General features: G+C 40.7%; 1 pseudogene; it reads right to left on the minus strand.

Moving 5' to 3' along the window:
* The window catches only part of LOC120285039, a 74,706-nt pseudogene that overhangs the window by 32,476 nt on the left and 25,305 nt on the right, over window positions 1–16,925 (minus strand).

Raw genomic sequence — 16,925 nt, forward strand, 5'->3', positions numbered from 1 at the left:
GACATTCGAAACAAAATTACAATTCCGTGCCAATGTGCGCAGTGCTGCAATGTAATTGTATGAAAATGGTAGAATGCGGTAATTTCGGAGGGGCGTGTGCCGAAATGATCTGTCAGTAATTTTAAAATTGTGATTAACTCCAGCTCACTCACTCTAGTTGGTGAGGATAATGATGCTGATAAGTCATATAGCGGCTCGCCGGCCAGCGTTTTATTTTCTTTAAATTTTGGTACGTTAAACTCTTTTCCACTGAGTTCCTTAGCCTTCATGGAAAATCCCAAGTGCTTCTACTTCAGCAAGGATTTCCAGTTCGTAACTAACTTTCTTTCGCCACCGGAAGTCTTTTTGCTCATGTAATATACAGGATGTCATTGATCATCGTCTGGGGATTTCTGTATCAAAACGGTGCCCAACCCCATATATAGTATGCAGCTCAGTCTCCTGCTGTTGAAGAGCAAGTTTAATTCCGTGCTTTTGTGTGATCAGCATCTAAATATTGTTGAAAGCAGACATCTCTGAATCATCAATGACATTTTTATACATTTTTGTATTAGTCTTATATATATATCTATCTATTCGCAAAAAAAATTGGCACCCCACTTTAACGCCCTAAAACCGCCCAAAACTGCAACGCCAGCATTTTTGAAAAACTTTTGAATATTATTTCATAATTTTATTGGTCTTGTAAATTTCTATAAACTTGTTGCCACGCCCACTCTAACGCCCTAAAACCGCCAAAAACTGCCACGCCCACATTTTATAAAAATTTTAAATTTTTTATCATTTTATTCCCGAATATATATCGATATCTCAAAAAAAAAAAAAAAACTTCACTATAGCATTCTCTTTTGTTTAACCCGTTACCCGATCGATTCCAGAGACATAGATGCAGCGCAAGTTGTTGCCAAGCCCACTCTAACGCCCACAAGCCGCCAAAAACTGCCACGCCCACATTTTTGAAAAATGTTTTGTTTTTTCTTCGTTTTATTGTTTGACAAACATCACTATTCGCTTGCTGAGTAACGGGTATCTGATAGTCGGGGAACTTAATTATAGCTTTCCCTTTTGTTATTCCCCAATATCCATCCATCGATATACTAGAAAAATTATGAAATTTTTTGTTTCCGCTAGATGAGTAACGGGTATTTGACAGTCGGAAACTGGACTGTCTCTTATAAGGAAACAATAATTCAATTTATTTTTAATACTATTTGCCGATTTTTTAAAGCAGGCTTAGCGATTTTCATTTCCTCATTCGTCCCTCTCCATGGGATAAGTAAACTTTAGCTATATAACATATATAACTGTAAATATTATTATCGTAGCATTTGCCAATAAAAATTAAGATTTTTTGTTTTGTACATATGAATAACCAATATGCCCCTCTGTTTGTAGGTATAAGCACTGTGATCTTGAGAATATAAGCTAGAAAGTTAAGATTAAGCACGAAGAGGAGTAAATGCATCAACAACTTGCTTCAGAAAATTACAGGTTTTGTGGTTGATAAAAATATCTCAAAATATTAAATTAATGTATTTAAAGAATTTGTAAACATACCATAGTTAATGTCATTTTGTCAATTTCTAGCTTATCCTTTGTTTTATGTTGTCGAAATGGAGAATGACCTTTAAGCAATTTATATAACATACATCCAAAGCTAAACCAATCTGCGCACGAATCGTATGATGTTCCTTTAGATAGCACCTCTGGAGCCATATATCCATGAGTTCCCACTGAAGCATGCGGTTTCTTTTTTGAGAAGTCGCAAGCCAATCCCAAATCAGAAATTCGTATGTGTCCGTTTTCATCGAGCAGTATGTTGGCGGGTTTTAAGTCTCGGTACACAATGCAACGTTTATGCATGTGTTCCAATCCCAAAATCACCTAATATTTAAAAGGGGTTAAGTTGGAATAAAATATTTAATGGTATTTCTTACCTCAGCTGCATAAAATTTCATTTCATCCTCACTGAAAATACCATGTTGAGATAAATGGTAATGAAGATCACCACCGTTCATTAGGTCTAATATAAAACATAGTTTATCCGGCGTATGAAAGGCATACGTCATACACACTATGAACGGACAATCAATCTATGGAAATTTTTAAATTACTGAAGCACAATACTATTTATAAACGATCTTACTCCAGTGCTGACTGCTTGCAACATGTTTCTTTCATTAAGAGCTAGCATTTCTCCTTGTTTCATTTTAATCCGTTTTTTGTCCAAGCATTTCATAGCATACATTTTTCCAGTGTCAGCTTTTCGGCATCCATATACTTCTCCGAAACCCCCCCGACCTATTATTCTATGAACGCTGAAATCGTTCATAGTTAGCTGAAATATATCAAACGGCAATTGCGAATTAATATCTAAATAATGAAACACATGTACATAAAATAAAAAAACATAGGGCGTAAAATTTAACAAGAGAGATTGCTATAGTCGAGTTCCCCGACTATCAGATACCCGTTACTCAGCTTGTTTACATGCGATCGTGAAATTTCACAATTTTTCTGGGATGTAAATCGATAGATATTGGGGAATAAAATAATAAAAAATTTAAAAATTTTTCAAAAGTGTGGGCTTGAGCGGCTTTAGGCCATTAGAGTGGGCGTGGCAAACAGTTTTTTGGCAAATCGATAGAAATTTACACGACTAATATATGAAAAAATTTCACACCCACATTTTTGAACCATTTTTCGATATATTTTCATAATTTTATTAGTCTTGTAAATTTCCATCGATTTGCCAATAAACTCCACGCCCAATCTTACGTCCTAAGCCGCACAAAACTGCCATGTTCACACTTTTTAATTATGTTTTGATATTTTTTCACAGTTTTATTTGTCTTGTAAATGTCTATCGACTTCCATAAAAACTTTTCGCCAGGCCCACTCTAACGCCCTAAAACCGACCGAAACTGCCACGACATATTATGTAAAATTGTACTTCTATTAGTTGCTTAAGATAATAGAAGATAATGATTAACAGAGTCAAATGCTTTACTAAAGTCAGTGTAGAAGGTTATTTTTGAAGCCCTGTAGGAAGATAGCTCCAAAAGGTTGGTGGTTGTTGATATGCGTTTGATAAAACCGTGATGATTTAATTTACACATATTTCTTGTTTTTTACACGTTCATCGTAGTGTAAAACGGTATAACTCGAAGAATACAAGAAAAATAAATTTTTAAGAGGACTCTTTGCGTTCGCCATTCAAATAATTTAAATTGCTATTCAAAAGATCAACAGGGAAATGTAATAAATAAAGTTCCCCTTCTAGAAGGGAATTATTAACAGAGTCAAATGCTTTACTAAAGTCAGTGTGGGTGAAATCTGTTAGAAACACTGTATTAAAAAGGAAGTTAGCTCCAAAAGGTTAGTAGTTGTTAAGCTGCTTTTCATAAAACCGTGCTGACATGGTTATATAATTGACCTACAAAGGTGCTGCAAAGTGATAACATTTCCGAAAAGATTTGGGATAGCCGACAATTTAGAGATTCCTCTGTAATTGCTTGAATCCAATTTGCTACCATTTTTATGAAGAGGAATTACAAAGGACTCCTTCCGGACAGGCTTAACATGATGAAGATCGTAAAACAGTGAGATTTTAGATTGGGACAAAACATTAAATTCGACTTTGATACCGCGTAAGAGTATAGCTGCTGGGTATGAGGTAACTTAGAATACGGTATTTGAAAAAACTTGGCAAATGGATCGGTTTTTGCCTGATCCGATGTTTTCGTAGTATTATCAAAAAACAACAAACAAAAACAAGAGGGAGAGAAATTGTTTTGCGCTTAGTGCTAACGAAATTAAAAAACTGTCTCGTATCCTGTGCTAACAGGAATTGTCGATTGTTTTCTTTGAAAGTGGGATAATATGAATCTTGAAGTTGAGTAAGAGATGCTACTCTGGACGAAACATACTTTCAGGAATTGTTCCAAGACATAGAAAAAAATCGACGAATATAGCTTCGAGTATAATTAACTTGCGATAACGATAAATCGAACAGACCGTCAGGAAAGTCATGTATATAGGGAAAAGGGATATTCGATTTTTCTTCTGGGGACCACATTAAGCCTGGTATATTCAAATCACCTAGAACTACCAATGGGCCCCTATCAGACCATCTATTTGAGACGGATTGAATAGCGGACAAATGATTTAGATATTCTGGGAATTCAGTAGACGGCGGCGGAATATAAGAGCACGTTACGTAAACAGATTTATAGGAAATTACAGCTTTCCACATATAAATTCTGAGTAACGGGACGCGTTAAATAGAACCTCCATAAACACGGTGTCCGCGGCCCTCCTTTCACCTACAAATTAGCCATGCATGCCCACACTTTTAAACAATTATTCAAGTTTTTTTTCATAATCTTCCGCTTTAATATTATCGGCTTTTGTTTTGCCTTGTATATAAGACAATATGTCAGATGATATTTAATCAGGGGAAAGCCGAAAAACGAAAATTTGTTTCTTCAGTGGATCCACGTGAGGGGGTTTGACACTGCCGTACTGGCACTGTATTTCTGAAAGGCCAACTTGTGCAATATTTATTTTTGGTGGTAAACCGATTAAGAAACCAGTACAAATACATCGGAATCTCTAGCAATCCCAAGTTGGACTCACTTCACAACGGATTGATCGGATTGCTCCGAACCGTTTTTAGCTGCCGATCTTAGCAACATTTGAGGATTTGCTGTGATTAACGGCTAATCAGCTGTTGAGTCCTGTAGATCCCATGCCAGTGGCTGCGGGGTGTTCCCATTAGGCTGAAGGCAGAGTGCGCGCGAGAAGCGAAGCGAGACGCTATGAGCAAAAAAATTCAATAATTTATATAATGACTTAAGAAGCCACTCAAAACAGTTCTTTAACTATGCGCGAATATATATTTGTACTTTTGATTATATTTTATATAACGATGAATTACAAAAAGACGTGTGTTTTGAAAATAAACGAATACAACAAACATTCGTACGCTCTGAGCGACTTGAAGCGACAAAGCCGGTTGCAAACGGCTCTCTCGCTTTCTCTCTGACTCTGACAATTGCGCTTAAAAATACATGCGGTGGTTGATCCCTCGCTCTCACCCAATATTATCGCATCGCTTCGGATCCCGCGCGCACTCTGCCGTCAGCCTTAGGCAGCCTACAATCAGCGGCTTTCTTGCGCTTTGGAGATTCGTATATACCTAAACGCTACTAAACTGCGAATGTAGCGTGGAATGATGGTCATCAAATCGTCGAAAACAATCTCTTCCTACGCCAAAACTACATATCAGTTCTTTTAAGCCACCTTACGTTTCGCGCATACACGATTTCATCTCGATCACAAACATTAGGCAATCATCACAACAGTATTTAAGATTTTCGACCTTAGCTAGTTCATCACTTGTTCGGCCGCTAAAACCAGCGTACTATACACAGCGTATTAGTCTTTTAAATTTCTATTCTATCGATTTGTCAATAAACTTTTTGCCACGCCCACTCTAACGAACTACAGCTGCCGAACCGGTCACGCCCACACTTTGAAACAATTTTTTGCATTTTTTCTCATTTTATTCCTCAATATCTATCGATATCCCAAAAAAAATATGAAATTTTGCGTTCTCATTCACACTAGCTGAGAAAAGTGTATCTGATAGTCGGGAAACTTGACTATAGCATTTTATCTTGTTTCGTTTCGGATCACTGTACAAAGACACAAAATCAAAACTGGCAAGCGACTTGTTTTATTCCGCGCTCCCACTCACATTTAACAAGACAGTTCGCTTTGAAGTTAAAAACAGAATATGTTTTAATATGTTTATGCCGAAAGAAAATACATACATTGTCAGTTATCAGTTGTTACTTTTAGCTTGCTTTAGAAAAAAAGTGCGCGAAATTTTGTTTACATTTGTTTGTTTGGCGTCAATTTTAATATGGAGCCCACAAAGAAGCATTTTCGTCATATTTTACTTTATTATTTCCGTAAAGGAAAGAATGCGGAGCAGGTTGCTAAAAAGTTACGAGATGTGTATGGTGATGAAGCCTTAAAAGAAAGACAGTGTCAAAATTGGTTTTGGCCATCAAGGAGAAGCGACCAGAATTGGTCAATCGTAAAGGTGTCATATTCCACCAGGACAACGCTAGACCGCACATATCTTTGGTCACTCGCCAAAAACTGAGTGAGCTTGCCTGGAACCTTTTGACCTTGCCCCATCAGACTACCATTTATTACGATCTTTGCAGAACTACTTACATGGTAAAACTTTCGGCAATGATGAAGCTATAAAATCGCACTTGGTTCAGTTTTTTTGCATATAAAGGCCAGAAGTTCTATGAGCGGGGAATACTAAATTTGCCAGGAAGATGGCAAAAGGTTATCGAACAAAATGGCAATTATATATTTGATTAAAGTTCATTCTAAGTTTTATGAAAAATGCATTTACTTTCTTTTAAAAAATCCGCAATTGCTTCTTGGGCAACCCAATATTATTACGATTATAGTTGTTTAGGGCACACATCTTCTTTTGGGGTGGATGAGAAATCAGTCTGGACGGTGTAAATCCTTATAACAACATGTTGGTTCTGTGTTCTGCTTGACAAAGTCCATAACGGACTGACTTTATTAACACAGAGAAGCTTACTAAATATGAACACAAGGATAACAGAGTCAATTAAACATTTCAAAAACAACGAGGTTAATAGTAGGTGTAATAAGTTTTACCAACAGGTCGACAGCATAAAACATTTCTGGTTAATTGTGGCCCACTCGGATAATTGTTCGCTATCGATTAGCCCGATCTTCATGTAAGGCGCAAGATTATCGTCATGAATGAGGACAGTTGCGCCCACTCTAGTGTTCGTTTCTTCCACTTTGTTCGTCTTGGTAGCGCGCTTTTGTAGTCGGTACGTCCTGGTAGCTCGCTTTAGGAGTCGGCTGACCCTTTTCATCCAAAACATTTGGAGGATCGCCATGAAACTATTCTCTTCGATTGTGCGAGAAATGCTTTGGTCGACAGATAATGAACCCCGTCGATATTAATTGAAAGCATTGCCATGAAAATAAAGACGACGAAATAAGACTTTAAGACCCTCTCCTCTAATTTGTATGTTTGTGTTGATTGCTCCACAAGAGTTTCCGCCGCCCCTTTTTTTGTGTGGTTGTTGTGGAAGCTGCCGTTCAACAGGTAATGATCCCTTTAACCGTTTTCCAGTTTGTGCTTATGTGAACATACGACATACAGGGGTGTATGATACGACAAGGTAAGTCTATAGCGTTTACAATCCAGCATTCCAAGCGGATTTTGTTAATTTTCAAAGAACAACTGTCAATAAATGTCCGCATAAATGTCCTTGATTTGAGGTGAAGTTGTCAAAGTTGCAGATGACTGCATCAAAATGTATGGTTTAAAGACCACGGAAATGCTTTGAATTCTGATGTAGTTGCTCCTCGTGATACAATATTACAACATTTGTCAGACATATTGAGGAAAGTCGTCAAATTTGAATAGAGAGTTGCAGAAGGTTGCATTCAAACAGTTGAAAACAGCTTTAATCAGTAAACCAGTTTTGAAGTTGATCCGAAGTTGCCTGCGGAGATACATTCGGACGGAGATACATGTTGTAAAAGGATAGAGAAGACAGCCATTTACATACCGTCATGTACATGAGTCAAAAAACGAAGCCGTGTGAGGAAAATATCACTCATACGAACAGGAAGTTCTAGCAGTCATTGCAGCTCTGACAAAATGGCGTGTGTATGGGAACACTGTTTAATATCGTCACGGATTGTAATGCGTTTGCAATGATGATGAAGACGAAAGAAGTTCCGTTGCGAGTAGCTAGGTGGGCAATGTTTTTACAAACTATGACTACGAAATCGAACATCGATCAGGAATAAAGATCAGGCATGTAGAGAGGCATGTATACGCTCTCAGTCGAGTGGAATGTTTTGTTTTGACAGAAAGCGGAATGCATTAACTAAGGGAAGCTCAGTTGGCAGATGATTGGATCAAGGCAGAAGCTTAGAAGCTACATAATAAATGAGATGTTGTTCCAGGATCCATGCAGAGAACTAATCGTCATTCAATATCAAATAGAAAGTGAAATCATTCAGACTGCTCATGGGCAAGGCTATTTTTCGACGAAGAAGACACAGGATCTGGTGGAGAAATCTTATCTCATTCCAATGTGTTGAGTGAATTTTAGTAAACTCAAAGCAGGTAGGCAGGAGGGATATCTCAATACAATTGATAAGGGAGACAAACCACTCGTCACTTATCATATAGATCACGTAGGACCGATGGAAAGAAACACGGGGCTAGAGGAGGTACTTTATTGCTTAGAGAGACAGGCGGTAAATTTTGGTAACCCATTCAGGAGTGTGTCAGACCGTGGTGCAGCTTTCACATCACATTTGTTCAGGGAATATTGCGAAAAACAACAGATTCAAATTTAAATTAACATTTCTTGGAGTTAAACTGTATTATTTCTTTGGCCGAGTGGAAGATTTGATTTAAACTGTTATATTTGATAAGCATTACCTTGATATTTCATATAGTATTCTAAAGTTATTTTCTAGAACTATAGTTAAGTTTGATAATAAACATGCAGGAGATTTTGACGAATTTGGTTTAAGGGTGTCATCGGCAGAGGTTCATCGTATACACTTCACCTATCGTACTTGTGGCGAAAATGAATGGAAAGAAACTTTTGTGCTGCACTATCGCAAATTGAATATCGATAGTTCAGATGGATGGCGTAATTGAGAAATTACAAGGAGGGACAATTTTCACAACATTGGACTTATTTCCATGTTTCGGTAGAGGCTAACTCCCAAAAGTATACCTCATTTGTTACACAAAAAAGGACAGTACAAGTTTTGTACATGCCCTTTGTCATATCAAATTCACCAGCGGTGTTCACAAGATTTATAATGGTAGTTCTAAGATAACGTATTAAATCCCATGACTTGATAGTCTATATGAACGATATTATAATTCCGAGTAAAGTCGTAGAAGAAGGTTTGGAAAAGCTGAAAAAATGCTGGTGGTGGCTGAACAGAACAGGTTAACTGATCGTTGCGAGTGTCAGATCTTAAAGAGCAGGTTAGAGTTTCTAGGGTACATAATCGAAAACAGTTAGATTTAGAAAAGATTTTTAGATTTTTCGAAATTATCATCAAGCCTGCACTACATCTCTACTTTTCTGAACTACACTCTTTCTACGTTCTGGAAAATAAGTCAGGAGAAGAAATTAGGGAAAACCAAAGAAACAGTTCGTCATGGCTTAAAGAATCGCAAAGCAAATATGTTAGGTCCCTCTGATTTGTGTGGCTTGAACGAATTTTTTGTCGACTAATGATCTAATCCTTGATGATATTTATAACTATAGCACTCTCTAGACTGGACCCATCATCAGCAAATAATTTTGGAATCCAACGAAAGACTGTCGGTACGTGATGCTTAAGTTGACAACCTATTTCAAATTATGGTATCGATGTCTAAAAACTGCTTCCATAAAATTCTTCAAGAATTGCACAAGCCCTCGTTGGACTTCTCCCAGCTAACAAGAGTCAAGCCAAGTTTTTTTTTTATTATACGAACTACGGTAGGTGGCAAGCACGATTCATACGCCCTAGTGGAATTATGCCAACGTACTAAATCAAAAACCTCCCTGTGCTCAGTCCTTACTCGCTCACCGGGACTGACAGTCAAGGTATGACTTCGATGAGCACGATGTGAAGCCAGAAGTCAGCCGGACTCGTTTCATTATATTAAGCTGTGTGGGAGCTGGGCCCATGCCTCCCTGTTCGCCAAAAATCGACGCAGAACAGGCATTGGGCTGACTCTGCGTGGCGGAACCGGAGTAGATAGGCCTGTAATCAGCCATGGTCCGTAAGAAATTGGGTTAGGTGGTAGTCCATACATTTGTTTTGGCACTGTGCCCATACCGCCAACTCAGGGAGGATAAGACCACCTCCCCGTTGCGACGTTTAACAACTTCTCTGCAACTCACCCAGCAGCAACTCGCGGGTAACCGGGATGTGCCAACCCGCATTACGCAGAGAGCCTTGATCTCCAGATCGATTGGCAGAGATATTGCCGCGTCTTCGGATATAGTCCTGCATCTTCTAATGAGGGCCATGGACCTTACAACCGAGCGCGCTCCTTTCAGGTATGATCCTCTACTAGTGGCGAAATGCAGCGTATAGCAGCGAAGCCTTTGCTACCGCCTCAAGCAGTTTCCTGGTTGGGTATCTTGGTCCACCGACGATGTGCATGAGTTTAGCCAAAGAAGAAGCTGTGATTGCTGCCTTCTTCCTGGTGTAACTCGCGTGGTCCTTAGTCTGTGGTTTATCATGACACCTAGGTACTTAAGGGACTCTTGTGAGGTCACCTGCGTCCCATTGACCGAGACCAGCATAGTTTCCACTTTTTTTCTGCCGTGATTGCTAGCCCGGCTTTCTCGAACCAGCAGCTCAATCGTGGCGTTACATTTTTCTTGCAAGTCTGCAATTGATTTGGCGACTGCTTTTATTGCCACATCGTCAGCAAAGCAGTGCCGCTCTACTCTCTACTACTACTCTACTTTTTGGGCCAGCTTCCGTATGGTACCAGAGGACACGGTCCCTAAAGTAGCTGCCAACGACCATCCTCAGGTACTCCGGGACCAACATACTGTTCATGGCTCCGAGGATAACGGGCCATCTAGCGTTGTTGAAGGCGTTCTTTACTTCCAGAGTCTGAGTTGCGCAGTATTCCTTTCTGCCTCCTAGCCATCTATCACCAGCTAGAGCGGTATTGCTGGATAGCAATAGATCAGCCGCCATACTCTCTGCATTTCCATTTGGTGCTACCAGGGAATCGATTTGGTATGCCAGCATGTCCTCATCGATCTTCCTGGTGTCCCATGCTTGCCCGGCTGTTCTTCTCTGCCGTCTCCAAGACGTGCCCTCCGGAGAAATACTAAAGGATATCTGAGCGTGGTCGCTCAGCTTTACGACGTCATGGACAATTCAGTTAGCGTTGAACGTCGCTTCTAGATCGTTCTTAAACTTGGAAACGCTTTCCGAGGCTATTCGCTCTACTTCGAGCAGCAGCTCACCTTGCTGAGTTCTCCGTATTTTGCGTACGTGTCTGCCCAGTTTGCTAAGGCTTGGGTCCGATCTTGGTTTCCGGAGCATCTCTGCGTACGAAGCCTCGCCCGTCTTCTTCACGATCAGTGGCTTTGGCTTTGCAGGCGCATAGGCTTCACCTTGGCCCAATCTTCAGCCGTGCAGATTCTGTCTTGGCGACAGATGCATAGCTGCCTTGCTTGGACTTGTTTGGTTGTCGGATTTCCTGCACCGTTGCTACCAGTAGTATGGTTGCTCGGCTTGGGCGCCTGAGCTTTGGGCACTTGCCCCTTTGGCACCTGCGCCTTCTTGCTAGGCTTTTGGACATCCGACTGGGTAGCACTGCTCATCACGGTGCTCGTTGGTGGTCCCTTCGTTCAGCTCTATCGTCCTGTTGTTAAGAGCTACGAGTTCAGATACTACAACCTTGGTCTCTCTTGTGACATGCCACTGGGTCTCAAAACCGGATAGCAGGATGTTTATCTTGCCAGTCATCCTTACGAGGATGCATTTAAGGTCCTCGTTCTGGAGTGCCGTGGTCAGGTCCGAAGACCAATGGGGATCCAGCTGGGGACCAGCCTTTTGCGATGGTACGGTAATCGTGGTCCAACTGCAGGAGCAAAGTTCTCCACCTCTACAGCAGCACTGATGTCGCTAGTCAACGGCGCAAGCCACCGCGGGAACCGCGATTCTGTCTCCCTGAGTCGGGTTTCGTCCAATAGTAGGGGATCTCGAAAGCCTATACGCCACCTATACGGGTCGTTGAGATTGGGGGACTGCCACCATTGCGCTATCCATCAACTCTAAGATGGCCTAAGGGGACGATTTTTGGTATGTCCGCGACCTTTGTGCCTTTTTCCTATTCTTAAAGAATGGTACGCACCAAAGGAACCAATATCAAATCAAATTTTAAGATTTTAATTTAAGTTCGAATTACGCGCTCTACGGTCGAAACTCAACACTGATCTCACCGTTGAGAGATCAGATCACTCCCACGATCACCCATTGCGAAAAGTTGCCCGCGCTATCAGCTGTTTTTATCAGCAGAAATGGCCAACTTAAAGTATGGCCTTTTACATGCAACGCACGGTCATTTCACTCGCCTAAGTAACGCGCAAATCTATGGCACAACTCCACCGTGTGGTTTTGTAAGTTTTCCGCAAGTACCGACCGAACCAACTCCGTAAACAACGAAAATTCGCGCAGCGTTAACACAAGACGTCCGTCTGCACGACAGTGTAGACTTGCATCTCGCCAAAACCATGTGTTCACATATGAACGTGACAAAGAATATTGGTTGCCTCACACCGTAAATTAAAAATAACAACAACAAAAACATCTTATTTAGATCGTTCTAACATTTTGGTCCTTTGAACCAACTCTGCAGTCAGAACACAAGCACGTTAAAGTCTAATTTGTTGCGAGCGCATGATTAGCCACAGGCTGCTAACATGTCGGTTGTTTTGTTTTTCGAAATTCTCTGCAGTTTTTTCGCACCAGTAGTAAAAAACTCAGAGATTGCTAAAATTGTGGTTTTTTGCTTTTTTTGCGTAAGAAACTCAAAGATTTTAATCGAGAACCTAAGAGTCTGATTTGTTGCGAGCGCTCAATCAGCTAAAGGCGGCAAAAAAGTGAAGAAAATAAAAAAAATTACAAGTACAATTCTGGATGACAAAATAATAAACAAATTTCTTAGTTAATACACGGTTGTTGCGTGACGTTGGCGTTACGAAGGCCAGAAACTGTTCGGTGCGGCGGTGTTCAATAAATAAAAAGTTCAAAAGTGAAACACAAAAACTCCAAAACCCAAATAAAACGAGTTTAAAATTAATAAAAGAAAAGCAAGAGGCCGAAATTCTAAGAGATGAATATCTCGCAAACGACATTGAAGCAGCAACAACAAAACAACTAGCAAGTTACATTTTTAGTTCAACACCAATATCAAATTCAAGGCAACATCGAAGGAGCAAGGAAGATCATCTGTAACCACCTCCAACGGAAGCAGCAGATAAGTTAGCTTTTAATATATTTAGTGGACAAATTGAATTTATATCAATATGCTATCTGAAACAATAATTAAGGTCCTAGCACTGGCAAGCCTAACAAGATAAATAAGAGTGATTTAATCTGGTGAAATAACTAGTGACTATATCAACCAAAAAATGTTTTCAGAAATTTTTAAAGTAATTGAAACCTTAAAGAGTAAATATTCGAGCCTTAAAGATTGTTGGGTCATGCAGCCGCCAAAACTGTGCAGTAGACTAATTTCATACTTGTTAATATTTAAGCCAAATTATCAGTAGCATGCCCATAGTGCAAACCGCTGCTCTCGCGTGCATTTATCTGTACGGCGCTCATTCCTTTGTTGTTGTTAGCTACCTACGCTAAGCTTGGGCGCAGCATTCTCGGCTGCTGCCCGCAGTTGCATTTCTTCGCGTTTCGGAAAGACAACCTTACCATTGTCGCTATCGTAATTATCGCTATTTCGCAAAATAAATGTCGTAATAAAAAACTTTCTTGTGGTTTTTATTCGACAGTATTGAAAAAGCTAAAGCATTTGGTGACCCCGACGTGATTTTGTTAATTTGCATGCATTAATTATGCACTTATCCCTGTTATAAATAATATAAATACATTAAATCGCAATCGGTTGGACAAGTGAGTGGAGATTTCGGTGATAGTGGCTGTGTTTAAGCTAGCTAGCATTGCATATATACATACATTGCTACATATATCGTTGCGTGCATTGACCCCGCTTGCATTTTCGGCATCTATTTTGTGTCATCTTCCCGCTGAACCGAATCAAAGGCGATTTGTTGCTATGCCCGCTGAAGGTGAAAAAAACAGGGTGACCTTTTTAAGCGCAAACCAATGCGCTGTTCAGCAGGTTGCAGAGGCTACAACGTCGCTGTCTATTAGAGACGCTAAGCGGATACGACGAATTCACTCTTACGGTGAGGCTGGAGCAGATTGATGAGCTGCAAAGTGCCTTCAATGTTCTGCATACAGAATGGAGGAATTGGACTTCGACGAAATTGGCAGTGAAATGAGCGAGTCTTTCTATGAATTCATCGTTGAATTCAAGGCTGGTGCGCGCGGAAATAGCCAAACGCAATGTGCATTTCGCGCCGCACTCAACGCTTGCGGAAGGTATTGTGCCCACCAGTGTAGTGGTCCTCAACGCAGCGCGGCCGAGTCCGATGCCGTTGCCGCCTGTGCAGCTGCAACGTTTGGCGGCGGCTACGCAAACTGGGCGGATTTTACTCCGTGTTCACGAGCATAATCGACAGCCATCCGGACCTCTCCAACGTTGAGAAATTCCAACATCTGCGGTTGGTGCAGCGCGCGCATTTATGGGAGGACCTGCAGTCCCTAAAAACGCTGGGAAGAGTTTCCTCGTCTAGTCCATATCATCGCTCTCGCGTTCCTGGATCAATTCGGACTTCTTAGAGTTGGCGGTCGCCTCCGGAATTCGTCGTTGGACTTTGATGGCCGCCACCCGAATAACTGCCAATCTCGGCAGTTATTATCCAGACTTTAGTTCCCATTTCAGAGAACCTGCCGATCTAGATGTCCTCACTCCGGCGCATTTTCTCAATGGTGGTCCGCCTTCGTCGTTTGACGAGCCAGATATAACGGGCCTAACTATAAACGGCTTGACTCTTGGCAGCGCATCTCTTTCTTCAGCATATATTTTTGGTCGCGATGGAAGGAAGAGTACTTGACGTTGCTCCAGCAGCGTTCCAAGTGGCGCACCCAAAGCCTGGCGCAGCCGTGGACAACGTCGTTCTTGTTAAGGACGAGAATCTACCCCCAATGAGATGGCTTTGGCGAGAGCATGCAGTTGATTCCTGGCAGAGACGGCGTCGCTCGAGTTGCAGATTGAGGACGCGTCTGGAGTAATAAGACGGGCAGTGACAAGCTGTGTCTGCTCCCCCTTGAGGACTCTGTTGGAACACAAGCTTCAACGGGGGGAGGATGTTGGGTCATGCAGCCGCCAAAACTGTGCAGTAGACTATTTCATACTTGTTATATTTAAGCCAAATTATCAGTGGCATGCCATAGTGCAAACCGCTGCTCTCGCGTGCATTTATCTGTAGGCGCTCATTCCTTTGTTGTTGTTAGCTACCTACGCTAAGCTTGGGCGCAGCATTTCGGCTGCCTGCCCGCAGTTGCAATTTCTTTCGCGTTTCGGAAAAGACCAACCTTACATTGTCGCTATCGTAAATTATCGCTATTTCGCAAAATAAAACTGTCGTAATAAAACAAACTTTCTTGTGGTTTATTATTCGCACAGTATTGAAAAGCTCATAGCTAAACAAAGATATTTCTGGGACTAAAATAGAACCTAAGAAAATTGAAAGTGACCCAAACTAGTTGGCAGGGGTTTTCGACAAAAATTTCGACCAATTAAGAGAGTATTTAAAACTATAAAAAAAAACTATAAAACTCTTGAGGGGTCGCCGGGAAGTTTCCCTACTTAGAGCTAATAAAGTAGAATTTTTATGTAGTAGAACAAACAGTAAAATAAAAGAGTTCTACAAAAGATACAAAAATTATATCTCTTTTGACGAACCAGTCGAAGATTTAGAATTTGACGTCAAAAATATTTTAAACATACTAAACGAAAGGATGAATTTTTCCGAAATAAGAACCGGCACTAATAACGGGGTATTGGTAAAGAATGGAGTAGTTATGGATGGGATAGATGATACAAAAAGTATTACCAAAAATACAAGTTCCCACCTTTACTGAAGAAGAAAAAGAGTGGGACTTTTTCTCTGAATTATATTAAAAAATAAATCATACAATATGATAGAGAGCATTTCTAAAGTATAATTATTTAAAACATGGGAACCAAGAGGAATGAAAATATGAGAGAATGCTATAGTTGAGTTACACGACTATCAGATAGATCCGATTTAAGAAGGTTTAAGGGCGTTAGAGTAGGTGTGGCAAAAAAATTTTTGGCAAATCGATATACAAATTACGAAAAAATATACAATGGTTCAGTGGCTTTCGCGTAAGCCAAATTGATGGGCTGGGATTATGTTGTGGGCTCTCAGGCTGAAGGGAGAGATTCAGGTGGATTAAGTCGGATTAGCAGGCATTTTTTCAAATAGTTTCGATATACATGAGAGTAGACTTATTGCAGGATGAGGAAACTGTGTGGTCCTTACCAGACTTTGGAATCATTGTAATAATCGATCTCTTTCATCGTTGTGGAAAGTAGAAAAGTTTTGTGATGTCATTAAAGAGCTGCGTTAGGTAGCGAACTGCAGAATGATCATTTCCGGGGTAATAAGGTCGTAGACGGGAATTTTTTCGGGCTGAGATTTTCTTTTAATTATGTTAGATATTTCTTTTGGACGAAACACAATTGGGGTGTATTGCTGGTGGCAGTTTGCGGTTGAAGACGGTGGCGCAAATGTGCTAGTAGCCTCTACCTAGTACCTCTACCCTCTACCCTCTAGTACCTCCCGTAAATACATTTTGTAGGTGAGTGGCAAATGTGGTGGCTCTGTCTGCATCAGGAGGGGTCAGTATATGGGCGCTCGTGCGAGGTGAGTGTTGACCTCCAGCTGTATATTGATAGATTTGGCCTGAAGATGAATTTATCAGCAAAGTCTTTGTAAAAGTGGTGCTTCATACGGTTCCTAATCAGAATGCCGGTCCCACCGTGTACTCTACTATCGGGGTGATATTTACCATAGAAGTGGTAATCTCTTATTTGTGCTAAAATTCGCACAGCGAATCTGTTGTTATGTGCGGGCGCTTCATTGTTGATCAAGGTAGTATTGTCGCATATATTTTTC

This window comes from Drosophila simulans, chromosome 3R (assembly GCF_016746395.2).
Source record: "Drosophila simulans strain w501 chromosome 3R, Prin_Dsim_3.1, whole genome shotgun sequence".
Taxonomy (NCBI): Eukaryota; Metazoa; Arthropoda; class Insecta; order Diptera; family Drosophilidae; genus Drosophila; species Drosophila simulans.